The sequence below is a fragment of the Lolium perenne genome, chromosome 1 (assembly GCF_019359855.2).
Source record: "Lolium perenne isolate Kyuss_39 chromosome 1, Kyuss_2.0, whole genome shotgun sequence".
Classification (NCBI taxonomy): domain Eukaryota; kingdom Viridiplantae; phylum Streptophyta; class Magnoliopsida; order Poales; family Poaceae; genus Lolium; species Lolium perenne.
This window is the reverse complement of record NC_067244.2, coordinates 99007268-99025253: the sequence shown is the minus strand read 5'-3', so window position 1 is coordinate 99025253 and position 17986 is coordinate 99007268.

Sequence of the window (17986 nt, the reverse complement as noted above, 5' to 3'; positions counted from 1 at the left end):
TCGACTTTCTCATCTCCATGCGCCTCCTTGGTTGAAGGGAAATTCCCATGCTCAACCATCTCAACTCCATGCGCCTCCATAGGTGAAGGGAGAATCCCATGGTCACCATGCTCAACTCCATTGCCTCCTAAGTCGTCCTCAAGTGGTGGCATCTTGGAGACTTGTGCATTGAGCTCGTCGAAGTAGAGCTTCTTGGCGCTTGGCGTTGTGCATTGCCATGCCACGTGACCCTTAGCCTTGCACACCTCATGATGTAGCCCCGGTCACCGACGTCGCTACACCAAGACCAACAAGTCCCCCAAGTGGACCGATGACACGAGCCCGAGTCAAAGCACTACATGATGAGGTGAACTCGCTCCTCACCACCCTTGATCTTGGTACACCTTTGGATGGATTGCTACCTCATGCCGACGTGTTATGTGTCATTAGGTACAAGGAGCATCAAGGTCACCAAGAGGAGGATACGCCATGGTCAAAGGGAGGAGAGGAGCAGCTGGACAAGAAGGTGGACATGAAGATGGACATGGAGCTGGACAGGAAGTCGCCCGAAGAGCGCAAGGAAGAGAAGACGGACGGCCGGCCCAGAACCCGGTCGACCGGCTCCCTGACCGGACCACCCGGTCCACAGCCCGGTCTGACCGGCCTCCTGACCGGACCGCCCGGTCAGCAACCGGGATTTGCGCTCGTGACATCCGGCGCCATCCGTGGGACTTGGAGCCTCGTCCGGTCGCCGCCGGTCCCAGGCCCGGTCTGAAACCGGACCGCCCGGTCACAGCCCGGCCGACCGGCCCGACCTGCCCGCCGGTCACAGCCCGGCTCGACCGGCCTCCCGACCGGCCTGCACGACTTAAGTTATATTTTCGGCCCGAACTTACCTTTTCGGCCCATGACGCCTTGTAAGACTATAAATACCCCCAGGACGCCCCTTTAGCTCTTTAGACTTGTTTTGAACTCAAACCTATATTTGAGCTTAGTCTCCCTTGGGTATCATCCCTCTGTAATCAAGGCACCTTGGTTGTTGATTTGGAACTTGTTGAGTGAGATTCTAGTACAAGATACTCTCTCTCCCTCACCAAGCTCTTCTTCTCCAATCCCAATCTCTCCCCGGGGAATTCTACCGCGTGTCTCTTCCTCGGAGATTCTATTGGCGTGGTCCATCGAGCCACGGAGGTAAGCATCGGGTGTATCGGGGTGTGTGTGTGCGTGAGTCTCGGAGTTCCTCGTGTTCATCGCCGTGTTCTTCGTGTTCCTCGCGTTTTCCCATCTTCCCCCTTGGTTTCGAAGTCAATCCGCGAGATCGGGCCACACACGGGGTCTTAGACCTCATCATATGGTATCAGCAGCTCTTGGTTACCGCGGATTTGACCTCCCACCCACCCGATTTCGTTCCTAGAAAATTTTCCAAAAAATCCCCAAAAATAGCCCTAAATTGCCTCTTGACCGATCTGTGATTTGGTTGCGTTTTGAGTGGTTTTGGTCCGTGGATCTGGTGTTGTTGTGCTTGATCTACTATTTCCCCAACTTTTAGCCTCCAATTCCATCGTTTCCCCTCGATTTGGTCGATTTGGCTTGGTTTTCGTGAAGAACAGGAGAGAGAAAGTTCATCCCGCGAAATCCGGTTGAGCAGCCGGTCAACCGGGCCCACGACCGGCCGAGCCGGCCCATCCCGGTCAATCCCGGCAAACCGGGCAAGCCGGTCCAGAACCCGGTCCAACCGGGCCTCCGACCGGGCGACGCAACGCCCCTTCGACATCGACATCCGGCGATCACCACCACCACCACCACCACCACCACCACCACCATCGCAGGTATAACTTGCAGGTCACCTTGTAACCCCTCTTCCTTTTGCGATCTATCCCATCGAGCATTGCTTGTTTAGTGTTGCGAGACATTGCACGTGGCCCCGCATTGTGAGGTGTGTGTGTCGCGTTGAGTAAGGCACCCAAGCAAACACTCGTGTGGCAAGATAGCAAAAGCGAGGCTAACGCTAACATAGTGCGTCAAAAAGCCCCAAAAACACAAAAAGAGTGCGAGTAGCACCATACATCCATAGATCCATACATCCATACGCCCATACATACAAAGTGTCCACGTGCCACCAAAGATACAAACGAGTGCAAGTGCCGCCATATACAAAAGAGAAAAAGCTTTTAAGCAAAGAGAGATAGGAGAAGAGAGGCCACGTGTGAATCTTGTTGTCTCTTCCTTTGCAACCAAAGCTTTGGCTCTCCTTGTGTTAGTGTGACACCGAGCACTTATACATACACTTTTCCGCTCACTTTTGGTTGCACTAACCCCGCTTATCTCGTGTGTGTGTTCCACAACTTTTTCCGTGTTTATAGTGATCTTCACATTGACATTTGGATTTTTGGACCTCACCCACTTTTGACAACATACTCGATCTTGGATTTGTCTTTTGGCTTTCCACAACACTCGCCTAACACCATATTTGCTAGCTTTTGCGTGTGGTTTTGCGTGTGTTCCCGATACACTTGATCTTGCTTTCGGTTTGGTGGATTGCCTCAATACTATCTTACCTTGGTAAGAGTGCGAGGTAGTCTCCTTCCACTAACATACACAACATAGTTCTTGTCTTTGCATCATGGATAGGAACGGAGATACCAATAGGGATGAAGAGATCCTTCGCAACACCGAGAGGTTGGCTACTCAACACAACCTATGGACGCAACGACAAGAGTTCAAGGAGCAACTCTCCCTCTTCGAGACGCGCATCGATGAGCAATACGATGAAGTGGCTCACAACTTCTCCACCGTGAACCACGACTTGGCCCTTCTTCGTGAAGCTACGGACAACTTGAATGGCCAAATGGCGGCCAATGATGCCAACATGGAGCGGCGCATGGATAGCCTCGAGCGCGCCATCACCAACTTGGGTCGTCATCATCGACACCGCTCTACTTCCTCTTCATCAAGCTCCTCCTCAAGGCATGAAGACCATTACTCTCATGGTGGCCTTTCGTCCCCAAGCTCTTCTTCAAGGCGTGAAGACCATCATCGACCCCATCGCTCACATGCTCGTCATGAAGACTCTCGCTCCAACTCTAGGCGTGGAGAAATACATCGCCATGCTCGTCCACATGAGCGTCCTCCACAAGCTCAAGACCTTCAACAAGATCGTCACCAAGCGGATCGCCATGCCCACCATGGGCGTGATGGCCATCCCCAAGACCAAGATCCTCAAGATCCACCTCGGCGAGATCTTCGTCGCCACCCTCACCATGATCAACGTGGACGAGGAGAACTACACCATGATCAAGATGAGAGACCCAACATTGAGCATCGTCCTCAACCGCGACAAGATCTTCAACCACATCCTCACCGTGAACCAAGTGAAGCAAGTGTTCAACTCCAACGCCAACCCAATGCTATGGTTGGCCATAGAAGACCTCCTATTCCACCTCTAGCCGCACGAGTTGACGGCGCCCCTCCTCGTAGAAGAAACTTGGAGGATGAAGAGAACATGTATGGCAAGCTCAAGTTCAACATGCCCAAGTTCAAAGGTGAAGACGACGCCGAAGCTTACCTCTCATGGGCACTCAAGGTGGACAAGATCTTCCGCATCCACAACTACTCCGGTGCCAAGAAAGTGGCTATGGCATCACTCGAGTTTGAAGACTACGCCAACACTTGGTGGGAGCAAGTCCTCACTCTTCGCGAAGAAAAGGGTGAACCTCCAATTGACACTTGGGAAGATATGAAGAAGGAGATGCATGCTCGCTTTGTCCCAAAGCACTACATGAAAGACCTCTTCAACAAGCTCCAAAAGTTGAAGCAAGGCACCCAAACCGTTGAGGAGTTCTACAAGGAGATGGAGCTCACTATGATGCGAGCCAACATCCAAGAATCCGAGGAGCAAACCATTGCTCGCTTCTTCAATGGCCTTACTTATCCCATCAAGAGGATTGTCGAGTTCCAACCTTACTCCAACATGGTTGAGCTAGTCCACCAAGCATCGAAGGCCGAGCGCCAAGTGATTGAGGACATCAAGTACTCCAAGGCCAAGTCCTATTTCTCCTCCAAGCTCGCTACATCGACTCCTCCTACTACATCAACTCCTTATGCTATAAGTGCCAAGGCCGACGCATCCTCTACACCTTCCAAGAAACCGACTATCCAAAGTCGCATGAAGCAAACGGTCTCCTCCACCGCCTCCTCTAAGGCATCCACGGGACCCTCTAGTGTCACTTGCTTCAAGTGTGGCACCCAAGGTCACAAATCGTTTGAGTGCAAGAACACCAAGGTCATGATCACTATGGAGAATGGTGACATCGAGACTCTTGATGAGGATGAATATGAAGCCCTTGTGCAAGCCGCCGTGGCAAGTGAAGAAGCTTATGAACAAGATAGTGGAGAAGATCCTCTCTTATGTGAGCATGACCCAAGTCCCTCACTTGTGGTCACAAGGGTGCTAACCACACAACCTCATGCTATGGAAGACCAACGGTGCAACATCTTCCAAACCCGTGCCGGAATTGGTGGCAAGTCGATCAAGGTCATCATAGATGGTGGAAGTTGCCATAACCTTGCAAGCACCGAGTTGTGTGAGAAGCTCCACCTTACTCTCCGCAAGCATCCTCACCCCTACCATATTCAATGGTTGAGTGACAAGGGCAACGTCAAGATACAACATACCGTCACCGTCAACTTCAAGATAGGCCCTTATGAGGACACCATCGAGTGTGACGTGGTACCCATGACGGTGTGCCACATGTTGCTTGGCCGCCCTTGGCAATATGACAAGAAGGCTATACATGATGGACTCTCCAACACATACACCTTCAAGGTCAACGACAAGAAGTTCGAGTTGCGCCCGATGACTCCTAGCCAAATCATCGCGGACAATGCGAAGGCTTTAGCGAGGGCACAACTCCACACCCACCATAGTGAGATGAGAGGAGAGGGAGCGACCCACCACAAAGAGAGTGAGCGCCACAAGCCATATATGAGTGAGTCCAAGAGTGTCCTTCTAGCCACCAAGAGTGAGTGGAGAGAGCTCCAAGAGAACCCATCCACCATATTGCACTATGTGCTCATATGCAAGGGACCCGCGTCGGAGACTAACGACTTAACCAACATTCCTCCGCCTTTGTTGTCTCTTTTGCAGGAATTTCAAGACGTCTTCCCCGACGAGCTCCCTCATGGACTACCACCACTCCGCGGCATAGAACACCGCATCGACCTCATACCCGGCGCTCCGCTCCCAAACCGTGCCGCCTACCGCACCAACCCCGAAGAGACCAAGGAGATCAACCGTCAAATTCAAGATCTCCTCGCCAAAGGGTATGTCCGTGAAAGCCTTAGCCCTTGTGCGGTTCCCGTGATCCTTGTGCCTAAACCGGATGAGACGCAACGGATGTGTATGGATTGTCGCCCCATCAATGCCATTACCGTCCGTTACCGCCATCCCATTCCGCGTTTAGATGACATGCTAGATGAACTTAGTGGTGCCACGATTTTCTCTAAAGTCGATTTGCGTAGTGGTTACCATCAAATCCGCATGGCTATTGGTGATGAATGGAAAACGGCATTCAAGACCAAACTTGGTCTCTATGAATGGCTCGTTATGCCTTTCGGTCTTTCCAATGCACCATCTACTTTCATGCGCCTCATGAATCACATCTTGCGTCCTCTCATTGGCAAGAGCGTGGTTGTTTACTTCGATGATATTCTTATTTATAGCAAAAACCTCGAGGACCATGTGCAACATGTGAGAGAAGTCTTGTGCATCTTGCGCCATGAAAAGCTTTATGCTAACCTCCCCAAGTGCACATTTGCTCAAAACAAATTGGTTTTTCTTGGTTTTGTGGTTTCCGCTAATGGGATTGAAGTTGATTCTTCCAAGGTGGAGGCCATCCATAATTGGCCTACCCCTACAAATGTTGGCCAAGTCCGAAGCTTCCATGGACTTGCCGGGTTTTACCGCCGCTTTGTCAAAGACTTTAGCACCATTGCTTGCCCTTTGAATGAGCTTACCAAGAAGAATGTTCCGTTTGTTTGGGGCAACGCCCAACAAAATGCTTTTGATGAGTTGAAGAAACGCCTTACCGAAGCTCCACTTCTGGTTCTTCCAAATTTTGCAAAAACTTTTGAGATTGAGTGTGATGCAAGTGGGCTTGGTATTGGTGGTGTTCTTATGCAAGAGGGCAAACCCGTGGCATACTATAGTGAGAAGTTAGATGGCGCACGCCTCAACTATCCTATATATGACAAGGAGCTCTACGCTTTGGTTCGTGTTCTTGAAGTTTGGCAACACTATCTTTGGCCAAAAGAGTTTATCATTCATTCCGACCACGAGTCCTTGAAATATTTGAAAAGCCAACACAACTTGAACAAACGACATGCAAAATGGGTCGAGTTCATTGAGTCCTTCCCATATGTGATCAAATACAAGAAGGGCAAGGACAATGTTGTGGCGGATGCTCTTTCCCGCAAAACACCCTTTTGCTAACTCGTTTGGATTTTCATGTTTTGGGACTTGAAGAGATCAAAGAACTCTATCCTTCCGATTCTTTCTTTGCTCCCATTTTTGAGAAGTGCTCCGTTGAGCGAGGAGTGGATGATTTCTATTTGCATGATGGCTATTTGTTCAAAGCCAACAAGATTTGCATTCCCGTGTCTTCGCTTCGAAAATTGCTTTTGCAAGAGTCACATGGAGGAGGTCTTATGGGCCACTTTGGCCGTGACAAGACATATGCCATGCTCTCAACCCACTACTATTGGCCAAAGATGAAGCGAGATGTGGAGCGCCTTTGCCGTCGGTGCACAACATGCTTACAAGCTAAGTCTACCTCCAACCCTTATGGTCTTTACATGCCATTGCCTATTCCTTATGCACCATGGACCGATATTAGCATGGATTTCGTTCTAGGCTTGCCTCGCACTAAGCATGGTCATGATTCCATATTTGTTGTAGTGGATAGATTCTCTAAGATGGCTCATTTCATACCTTGCCATAAGAGCGACGATGCTTCACACATTGCTTCATTGTTTTTCAGGGAAATCGTTCGCCTACATGGAGTACCACAAAGCATTGTGTCGGATCGAGACGTCAAGTTCATGAGTTATCTTTGGAAGTCGATCATGGCGAAGTTTGGAGTCAAGCTCTTGTTCTCATCATCATCGCACCCGCAAACGGACGGCCAAACGGAAGTGGTCAATCGAAGCCTCTCCACCCTCCTACGGGTCCTCGTGAAGAAAAACTTGAGGTCATGGGAGGAGTGCCTTCCCCACGCCGAGTTCGCCTACAACCGCGCCAAGCACAAGACTACATCAAGGAGCCCCTTCATGGTCGTCTATGGCTTCGAACCTTACACGGCACTCGACATACTTCCGCTTCCTCTCCACGAGCGCATCAACATGGACTTCGACAAGCGCGCCGCCGCCGTCAAGAAACTACATGAAGAGACAAGGGCAACCATACAAGAACATGTTCTTCGTCAAGCCAACCGCCTCAACGCCAAGAAGAAAGCAAGGATATTCGAAGAAGGAGACCTCGTTTGGATCCACCTCCGAAAGGAAAGGTTCCCTCATGAGCGCAACTCCAAGCTCAAGCCAAGAGGAGATGGCCCCTTCAAGGTCCTCAAGCGCATCAATGACAACGCTTACGTCATCGACATACCAACATCCAAGTACTTGGTGAGCAACACGTTCAACGTCTCGGACTTGTCACCCTATCATGGAGATGAGGAGGTGCAAGAGTCGAGGACGACTCTTTCCCAAGGGGAGATGATGTAGCCCCGGTCACCGACGTCGCTACACCAAGACCAACAAGTCCCCCAAGTGGACCGATGACACGAGCCCGAGTCAAAGCACTACATGATGAGGTGAACTCGCTCCTCACCACCCTTGATCTTGGTACACCTTTGGATGGATTGCTACCTCATGCCGACGTGTTATGTGTCATTAGGTACAAGGAGCATCAAGGTCACCAAGAGGAGGATACGCCATGGTCAAAGGGAGGAGAGGAGCAGCTGGACAAGAAGGTGGACATGAAGATGGACATGGAGCTGGACAGAAGTCGCCCGAAGAGCGCAAGGAAGAGAAGACGGACGGCCGGCCCGGAACCCGGTCGACCGGCTCCCTCGACCGGACCACCCGGTCCACAGCCTCGGCTCGACCGGCCTCTGACCGGACCGCCCGGTCGAAGAATCGGGATTTGCGCTCGTGACATCCGGCGCCATCCAGGGGACTTGGAGCCTCGTCCGGCCGCCGCTGTCCCAGCCGGTCTGAAACCGGACCGCCCGGTCACAGCCGGCCGATCGGCCCCTGACTGCCCGCCCGGTCACAGTTCCCGGCTCGACCGGCCTCCTGACCGGCCTGCACGACTTAAGTTATATTTTCGGCCCGAACTTACCTTTTCGGCCCATGACGCCTTGTAAGACTATAAATACCCCCAGGACGCCCCTTTAGCTCTTTAGACTTGTTTTGAACTCAAACCTATATTTGAGCTTAGTCTCCCTTGGGTATCATCCCTCTGTAATCAAGGCACCTTGGTTGTTGATTTGGAACTTGTTGAGTGAGATTCTAGTACAAGATACTCTCTCTCCCTCACCAAGCTCTTCTTCTCCAATCCCAATCTCTCCCCGGGGAATTCTACCGCGTGTCTCTTCCTCGGAGATTCTATTGGCGTGGTCCATCGAGCCACGGAGGTAAGCATCGGGTGTATCGGGGTGTGTGTGTGCGTGAGTCTCGGAGTTCCTCGTGTTCATCGCCGTGTTCTTCGTGTTCCTCGCGTTTTCCCATCTTCCCCCTTGGTTTCGAAGTCAATCCGCGAGATCGGGCCACACACGGGGTCTTAGACCTCATCACCTCACATAGGAGATTGGGACATTCCCGTGGAGGGTGGCCTTGTTCCTTGCACTTGTAGCATCGGAGTCCATAGGCACGTGACGAGGTAGAGGCCATTGTGGTGGTGGCACAAGAGGTGGAAGTCGCCTTATGAGGAAGGTATGCTCGATGTGCACTTGCCATCCTTGGAGTGGTAGGCACCCTATCAAGGTGTTTGTCGCCTTCATGTCGAGGCTCTCGTCTTCGTGCATCATCACCATGGCTTGAGTGGTGTTGTCGAAGACTCGTGGAAGATGTTGGTCGGTGGAGATCATGAAGTGGCTTGTGGCGGCGAAGCTCATGTGGTGACGTATGTCGATGACGGTCCTTGCCATGCCTAGATGATGGCTCATGCGACTTGGCATGTTGCTTGTGGCGCCTTGTGGAGCTTGGAGAAGAGTGTCGATGACGCTCATGATGGTGACGCTCTTGATGCTCCAAATGGTGTACTTGACGTCGACGATCTTGTGCATAAGCACTCTCATGGTGGCGCCTTGTGGAGCTCGAAGAAGTGTGTCGATGGCGATCATGTTGGGGACGCTCTTGATGATCCATATGATGGTGCCATCGTGGAGGTCCTCGATCTTCATATGTAGCTCCAATGGCCAAGTGGTGGTACTTGGGAGCATCGTCGTTGCTCCTTGTGGAGACTAGGTGAGGTTCCGCCATGGTGTCGATGTCGTAGGCGTGGCGTTGCTCCACCAAGTCGTCGATGTCGTACTCGTGGTGTTGCTCCGCCATGTCGTCGATGTTGTAGTCGTGGCGTTGCTCCACCATGTTGTCCATGCTTGACGAGCCATTGTCGATGTAGAGCTCGTCGATGTCGTCCTCAAGGTGGTGCTCCACCATGTCGTCCATGCTTGAGGAGCCATTGTCGATGTAGAGCTCCTCGATGTCGGTCATGTCGGTGATGTTCGCGGAGCCATAGTCGGTGTCGAGCTCCACATGTTCCTCCACATCCGCGGTGCTTGAAGAGGTATCCTCCTTGAAGTGCTCCGTGTACTCCTCCGTATCCTCATCTTCGCTATCCATGTTTACACGATGGTATGTATATGGTGTATGTTAGTGGAAGAACACTACCTCGCAATCTTACCGTGGTATGACAAGATTGGGGTGATCCAACAAACCGAGAGTTAGAACAATTGTATCGGGCACTCACACAAAGACACACGCAAAAGCTAGCAAATATGGTGGTAGGTGAGTGTGGTGGAAAGCCAAAAGACGAAATCCGAGATCAAGTGTATTGTCAAGAGTGGTGGAAATCCAAAAATTCAAATGTCAAAGCGATGATCACTATAAACACGGAAAAGATGTGGAACGCACACACGAGATGAACGGGGTTAGTGCGACCAAGGAATGAGCGGAAAAGTGTAAGAAGCCCTTAAGCAAGGGTGCTCGGTGTCACACTAACACAAGAAGAGATCAAAGCTTCGGTTGCAAAGGAAGAGACAACAAGATTCACACGTGGCCTCTCTTCTCTTATCTCTCTTTTGCTTAAAGGCTTATGACACTCTTTTGTACACGGTGACACTTGCACTCTTTTGTATCTATGGTGGCACTTTCACACTTTTGTATGTATGGGTGTATGGTGCTACTTGCACTCTTTTTGTGCTTTTCTTTCTTTTTCACGCTCTATGTTAGCGTTAGCTCACTCTTGCTATCTTGCCACACGAGTTTTGCTTAGAAGCTTGACTCCACACTACACACACACCTCACAATCGGGGCCACGTGCAATGTCTCGCAACACTAGATAAGCAATGCTCGATAGGGTAGATCGCAAAAGAAGAGGGGTTACACGGTGGGGTGCAAGTTATACCTAGATGTTAGGCGGTGTCGGAACACACAACTTGCGATGAAGGCGGTGATGTTAAGATTACGTTTGCAAGTCCGGGGTGCCGAGGATGTCGTCGCTTGCTTCGGAGCTGCGGGTTAGTTTCACAAACAAGGCACTCAAACCGGAACAAGCAAACACAAGTTAGCGGAAGAAAACGGTCAAAGTAGCTTGGCGGTGGTGGCGGTGGTATGCCGGTGGTGGTGGTGTCGATGCTCTTGCGGATGCGGCGGTGTTTGTTGGGGCCGCGGTGGTGTTTGCCGGTGGTTGGGGATGATGGCGGTGCTTGCCGGCGGAGGAGAGGAGTGGCGGTGGTTGGCGGTGGAGGTGGAAGGGTGGCGCCCGGTCCAGGGGCCGGTTGGGCCGGACCTGGGACCGGCCTGGCCGGTCACACGGCCGGTCGATCGGGTTCTGGGCTGGCCCGGCCGGTCTGCAGCCCGGTTGACCGGATTCTCAACCGGGACGCAGTTTCTCTCTCCTGTTCTTCACGAAAACCAAGCCAAAACGACCAAATCGGAGGGGAAACGATGGAATTGGGGCTAAAAGTTGGGGAGATAGTAGATCAAGCACTCCAACACCAAATCCATGGACCAAAACCACTCAAAACGCAACGAAATCGCAGATCGGTCAAGAGGCAAATTAGGGCTATTTTTGGGGATTTTTTCGGGAAAAATTTTAGAGATGAAATTGGATGGGTGGGGGGTCAAATCCGCGGAAACCAAAGGCTGCTGATACCATATGATGAGGTCTAAGACCCCGTGTGTGGCCCGATCTTGCGGTTGACCCGAAATCCAAAGGAGGGAGAGAGGGAGAGCGCGAAGAACACGAAGAACACGATGAACACGATGAACTCACGCACGCACACCAACCCGATACAATCGATACTTACCCTGTGGCTCGATGGACCACGCCAATAGAATCAACCCGGAAGAGACACGCGGTAGAATTCCGAGCGGAGAGATTGGTGAGGGAGATGAATCTAGGAGTGGGAGAGAGAGTGGGTAACACTAGAATCTCACACACCAAATCCAATCATCCAACATGGGTTGCCTTGATACAAAGGGGATGAAACCCTAGGGAGACAAAGCTCAAAATCATGTTTAAGCCTAAATCTTGTCTAAAGAGGTAAGGGGGCGACCGGGGTGCTTATATAGGCATACAAGGCAGCATGGGTTGAAAAGGTACAAGTTGGTGGGTCAAACCCGACGAATCCGGTCACAGGGCCGGTTGGACCGGGCCTGGGACCGGTCCATCCGGTCCACAACCGGATCCTGGACCGGACGGTGACCGGGCGAGGCTTCGGGAGCCCCGGGATGGCTTCCGGATGGCACCGGTCGACGTTCCGGTCGAAAACCAGCCGGGCCGGTCAGGAGACCGGTGAACCGGGCCGGTGCCCGGGTGTGCCGGTCAGGAGGCCGGTCAACCGGGCCTGTGACCGGCCGGCCTCCCTCCTCCCGCTTCTTCTTCCTCTTCCTTCCTTCTTCCTTCATTCTTCCTTCCTTCTTCTTCTTCTTCCTTCTTCCTTGCACCATGATGAATGGCTCCTCTTCCCTTCCCTCGCTTCCTTGCACCATGGGTGTTCCTCCTCTCCGGTCCTCGATGACTCTTGTACCTAATGACATATAACATGCCGACATGAGGTAGCATTCCATTCAAGGTATCTACGAGGTCGAGTATCGAGAGGAAGGAGTTCACCTTGACGCGTGTAGCGTGGGTTAGGGTTGAAGGTCCACTTGGGGCACTCTTTGGCCATGGTGTAGCGTCGACGATAGGCGGGGCTGCACTTGATGGTCTTGGTGTAGCGACGTCGGTGACCGGGGCTACATCATCAAGTATGTTGTTAAAAGTGGGTAAGGACCAAAAATCCAAATGTCAATGTGAAGATCACTATAAACACGGAAAAAGTTGTGGAACACACACACGAGATAAGCGGGGTTAGTGCAACCAAAAGTGAGCGGAAAAGTGTATGTATAAGTGCTCGGTGTCACACTAACACAAGGAGAGCCAAAGCTTTGGTTGCAAAGGAAGAGACAACAAGATTCACACGTGGCCTCTCTTCTCCTATCTCTCTTTGCTTAAAAGCTTTTTCTCTTTTGTATATGGCGGCACTTGCACTCGTTTGTGTCTTTGGTGGCACTTGGACACTTTGTATGTATGGGCGTATGGATGTATGGATGTATGGATGTATGGTGCTACTCGCACTCTTTTTGTGTTTTTGGGGCTTGTTGACGCACTATGTTAGCGTTAGCCTCGCTTTTGCTATCTTGCCACACGAGTGTTTGCTTGGGTGCCTTACTCAACGCGACACACACACCTCACAATGCGGGGCCACGTGCAATGTCTCGCAACACTAGACAAGCAATGCTCGATGGGATAGATCGCAAAAGGAAGAGGGGTTACAAGGTGAAAGCTGCAAGTTATACCTGCGATGGTGGTGGTGGTGGTGGTGGTGGTGGTGGTGGTGGAGATCGCCGGAAGACGAGGTCGAAGGAGGGGGCGCAGCTGCGCCCGGTCTGGAGCCCGGTTGGACCGGCTCCTGGACCGGCCTGGCCGGTTGTGTGGCCGGTCGACCGGATTCTGGACCGGACCGGCCGGTCTATAGCCCGGTTGACCGGCTGCTCAACCGGATTTCGCGGGATGAAGCTTTCTCTCTCCTGTTCTTCACGAAAACCAAGCCAAATCGACCAAATCGAAGGGAAACGATGGAATTGGAGGCTAAAAGTTGGGGAAATAGTAGATCAAGCACAACAACACCAGATCCACGGACCAAAACCACTCAAAACGCAACCAAATCACAGATCGGTCAAGAGGCAATTTAGGGCTATTTTTGGGGATTTTTTGGAAAATTTTCTAGGGACAAAATCGAGTGGGTGGAAGGTCAAATCCGCGGTAACCAAGAGCTGCTGATACCATATGATGAGGTCTAAGACCCCGTGTGTGGCCCGATCTCGCGGATTGACTTCGAAACCAAGAGGGGAGATGGGAAAACGCGAAGAACACGAAGAACACGACGAACACGAGGAACTCCGAGACTCACGCACGCACACCAACCTGACCGGCCTCCTGACCGGGCCGCCCGGTCAGGAGGCCGGTCTGACCGGGTTCTGGACCGGCCGTCCATCTTCTCTTCCTTGCGCTCTTCGGGCGACTTCCGGTCCAGCTCCATGTCCATCTTTGCGTCCATCTTCATGTCCAGCCGCTCCTCTCCTCCCTTAGACCATGGTGTCCTCCTCTTGGTGACCTTGATGCTCCTTGTACCTAATGACACATAACACGTCGGCATGAGGTAGCAATCCATCCAAAGGGGTACCAAGATCAAGGGTGGTGAGGAGCGAGTTCACCTCATCATGTAGCGCTTTGACTCGGGCTCGTGTCATCGGTCCACTTGGGGGACTTGTTGGTCTTGGTGTAGCGACGTCGGTGACCGGGGCTACATCAACATAGGAATACAAAGTTTGTTGCCCTTGAACAAGAATCCTTGGTGCAAATAGAAATCATCGATGCCCTTCTCACTAGAACACTTTGCAAAGATTGGGCCAAAGAAAGTATCGGAAGCATATAAATCTTTGATTTCATCAAGACCCAAAACACTAATATCCAAGTGAGTGAGTAAGAGGGTGAGTTTGCGGGAAAGAGCATCCGCCACAACATTGTCCTTGCCCTTCTTGTACTTGATCACATATGGAAAGGACTCAATGAACTCAACCCACTTTGCATGTCTTTTGTTCAAATTGTGTTGACTTTTCAAATATTTCAAAGACTCATGGTCGGAGTGGATAATAAACTCTTTTGGCCAAAGATAGTGTTGCCAAACTTCAAGAACACGAACCAAAGCGTAAAGTTCCTTGTCATATATAGGATAGTTGAGGCGTGCGCCATCTAACTTCTCGCTATAGTATGCCACGGGTTTTCCATCTTGCATAAGCACTCCACCAATACCGAGTCCACTTGCATCGCACTCAATCTCAAAAGTTTTGGAAAAGTTTGGAAGAACAAGGAGTGGTGCCTCGGTAAGGCGTTTCTTCAACTCATCAAAAGCATTTTGTTGGGCCTTGCCCCAAACAAACGGAACATTCTTCTTGGTAAGTTCATTCAAAGGGCAAGCAATGGTGCTAAAATCTTTCACAAAGCGGCGGTAAAAACCGGCAAGTCCATGGAAACTTCGGACTTGAGCAACATTGGTAGGAGTGGGCCAATTGTGGATGGCCTCAACCTTAGAAGAATCAACTTCAATACCATTAGCGGAAACCACAAAGCCAAGAAAAACCAACTTGTTTTGAGCAAAGGTGCACTTGGGGAGGTTAGCATAAAGCTTTTCATGACGCAAGATGCACAAGACCTCTCTCACATGTTGCACATGGTCCTCGAGGTTTTTGCTATAAATGAGAATATCATCGAAATAGACAACCACACTCTTGCCAATGAGAGGTCGCAAGATGTGATTCATGAGTCGCATGAAAGTAGATGGAGCATTTGAAAGACCAAATGGCATGACAAGCCATTCATAGAGACCAAGTTTGGTCTTGAATGCCGTCTTCCATTCATCACCTATTGCCATGCGGATTTGATGGTAGCCACTACGCAAATCAATCTTAGAGAAAATCGTGGCACCGCTCAATTCATCAAGCATGTCATCTAAACGCGGAATGGAATGGCGGTATCGAACGGTAATGGCATTGATGGGGCGACAATCCATACACATTCGTTGCGTCTCATCCGGTTTAGGAACAAGAATCACGGGAACCGCACAAGGGCTTAAGCTTTCACGAACATACCCTTTTTCGAGGAGGTCTTGTATTTGTCGTTGGATCTCCTTTGTGTCTTCGGGGTTGGTGCGGTAGGCGGCGCGGTTTGGTAGTGGGGCGCCGGGTATGAGGTCGATGCGGTGCTCAATCCCTCGAAGCGGTGGTAGTCCATGAGGTAGCACGTGGCCTCTCTTCTCCTATCTCTCTTTGCTTAAAAGCTTTTTCTCTTTTGTATATGGCGGCACTTGCACTCGTTTGTATCTTTGGTGGCACGTGGACACTTTGTATGTATGGGCGTATGGATGTATGGATGTATGGATGTATGGTGCTACTCGCACTCTTTTTGTGTTTTTGGGGCTTGTTGACGCACTATGTTAGCGTTAGCCTCGCTTTTGCTATCTTGCCACACGAGTGTTTGCTTGGGTGCCTTACTCAACGCGACACACACACCTCACAATGCGGGGCCACGTGCAATGTCTCGCAACACTAGACAAGCAATGCTCGATGGGATAGATCGCAAAAGGAAGAGGGGTTACAAGGTGACCTGCAAGTTATACCTGCGAAGATGGTGGTGGTGGTGGTGGTGGTGGTGTAGATCGCCGGAAGACGAGGTCGAAGGAGTGGCGTTGCGTCGCCCGGTCGGAGGCCCGGTTGGACCGGGTTGTGGACCGGCTTGCCCGGTTTGCCGCCCGGTTGACCGGGTTCTGGGCCGGCTCGGCCGGTCGTGGGCCCGGTTGACCGGCTGCTCAACCGGATTTCGCGGGATGAAGCTTTCTCTCTCCTGTTCTTCACGAAAACCAAACCAAATCGACCAAATCGAAGGGAAACGATGGAATTGGAGGCTAAAAGTTGGGGAAATAGTAGATCAAGCACAACAACACCAGATCCACGGACCAAAACCACTCAAAACGCAACCAAATCACAGATCGGTCAAGAGGCAATTTAGGGCTATTTTTGGGGATTTTTTGGAAAATTTTCTAGGAACGAAATCGGGTGGGTGGGAGGTCAAATCCGCGGTAACCAAGAGCTGCTGATACCATATGATGAGGTCTAAGACCCCGTGTGTGGCCCGATCTCGCGGATTGACTTCGAAACCAAGGGGGAAGATGGGAAAACGCGAGGAACACGAAGAACACGGCGATGAACACGAGGAACTCCGAGACTCACGCACACACACAACCCGATACACCCGATGCTTACCTCCGTGGCTCGATGGACCACGCCAATAGAATCTCCGAGGAAGAGACACGCGGTAGAATTCCCGGGGAGAGATTGGGATTGGAGAAGAAGAGCTTGGTGAGGGAGAGAGAGTATCTTGTACTAGGATCTCACTCAACAAGTTCCAAATCAACAACCAAGGTTGCCTTGATTACAGAGGGATGATACCCAAGGGAGACTAAGCTCAAAGTTAGGTTTGAGTTCAAAACAAGTCTAAAGAGCTAAAGGGGCGTCCTGGGGTATTTATAGTCTTACAAGGCGTCATGGGCCGAAAAGGTAAGTTCGGGCCGAAATTATAACTTAAGTCGTGCAGGCCGGTCAGGAGGCCGGTCAGACCGGGCCGGTGACCGGGCGGGCCGGTCAGGGGGCCGGTCGACCGGGCGGCAACCGGGCCTGGGACCGGGCGGCGACCGGACGAGGCTCCAAGTCCCCTGGATGGCGCCCGGATGTCACGAGCGCAATTCCCGGTTGCTGACCGGGCGGTCCGGTCAGGAGGCCGGTCAGACCGGGCTGTGGACCGGGTGGTCCGGTCGGTGAGCCGGTTGACCGGGTTCTGGACCGGCCGTCCGTCTTCTCTTCCTTGCGCTCTTCGGGCGACTTCCTGTCCAGCTCCACGTCCATCTTCATGTCCATCCTCTTGTCCAGCTGCTCCTCTCCCCCCTTTGACCATGGCGTATCCTCCTCTTGGTGACCTTGATGCTCCTTGTACCTAATGACACATAACACGTCGGCATGAGGTAGCAATCCATCCAAAGGTGTACCAAGATCAAGGGTGGTGAGGAGCGAGTTCACCTCATCATGTAGTGCTTTGACTCGGGCTCGTGTCATCGGTCCACTTGGGGGACTTGTTGGTCTTGGTGTAGCGACGTCGGTGACCGGGGCTACATCATCTTGGAACTCCTTCAAAAGAGACAACAAAGACGAAGGAAGTGTTGTTAAGTTGTTAGTCTCCGAGGATGGTCCCTTGCAAATGAGCACGTAGTGTAATATGGTGGATGGGTTGTGGTGCAAGTCTCTCATCTCACTCTTGGTAGCTATGAGGACTGATGAGGTCTAAGACCCCGTGTGTGGCCCGATCTCGCGGATTGACTTCGAAACCAAGGGGGAAGATGGGAAAACGCGAGGAACACGAAGAACACGGCGATGAACACGAGGAACTCCGAGACTCACGCACACACACAACCCGATACACCCGATGCTTACCTCCGTGGCTCGATGGACCACGCCAATAGAATCTCCGAGGAAGAGACACGCGGTAGAATTCCCCGGGGAGAGATTGGGATTGGAGAAGAAGAGCTTGGTGAGGGAGAGAGAGTATCTTGTACTAGAATCTCACTCAACAAGT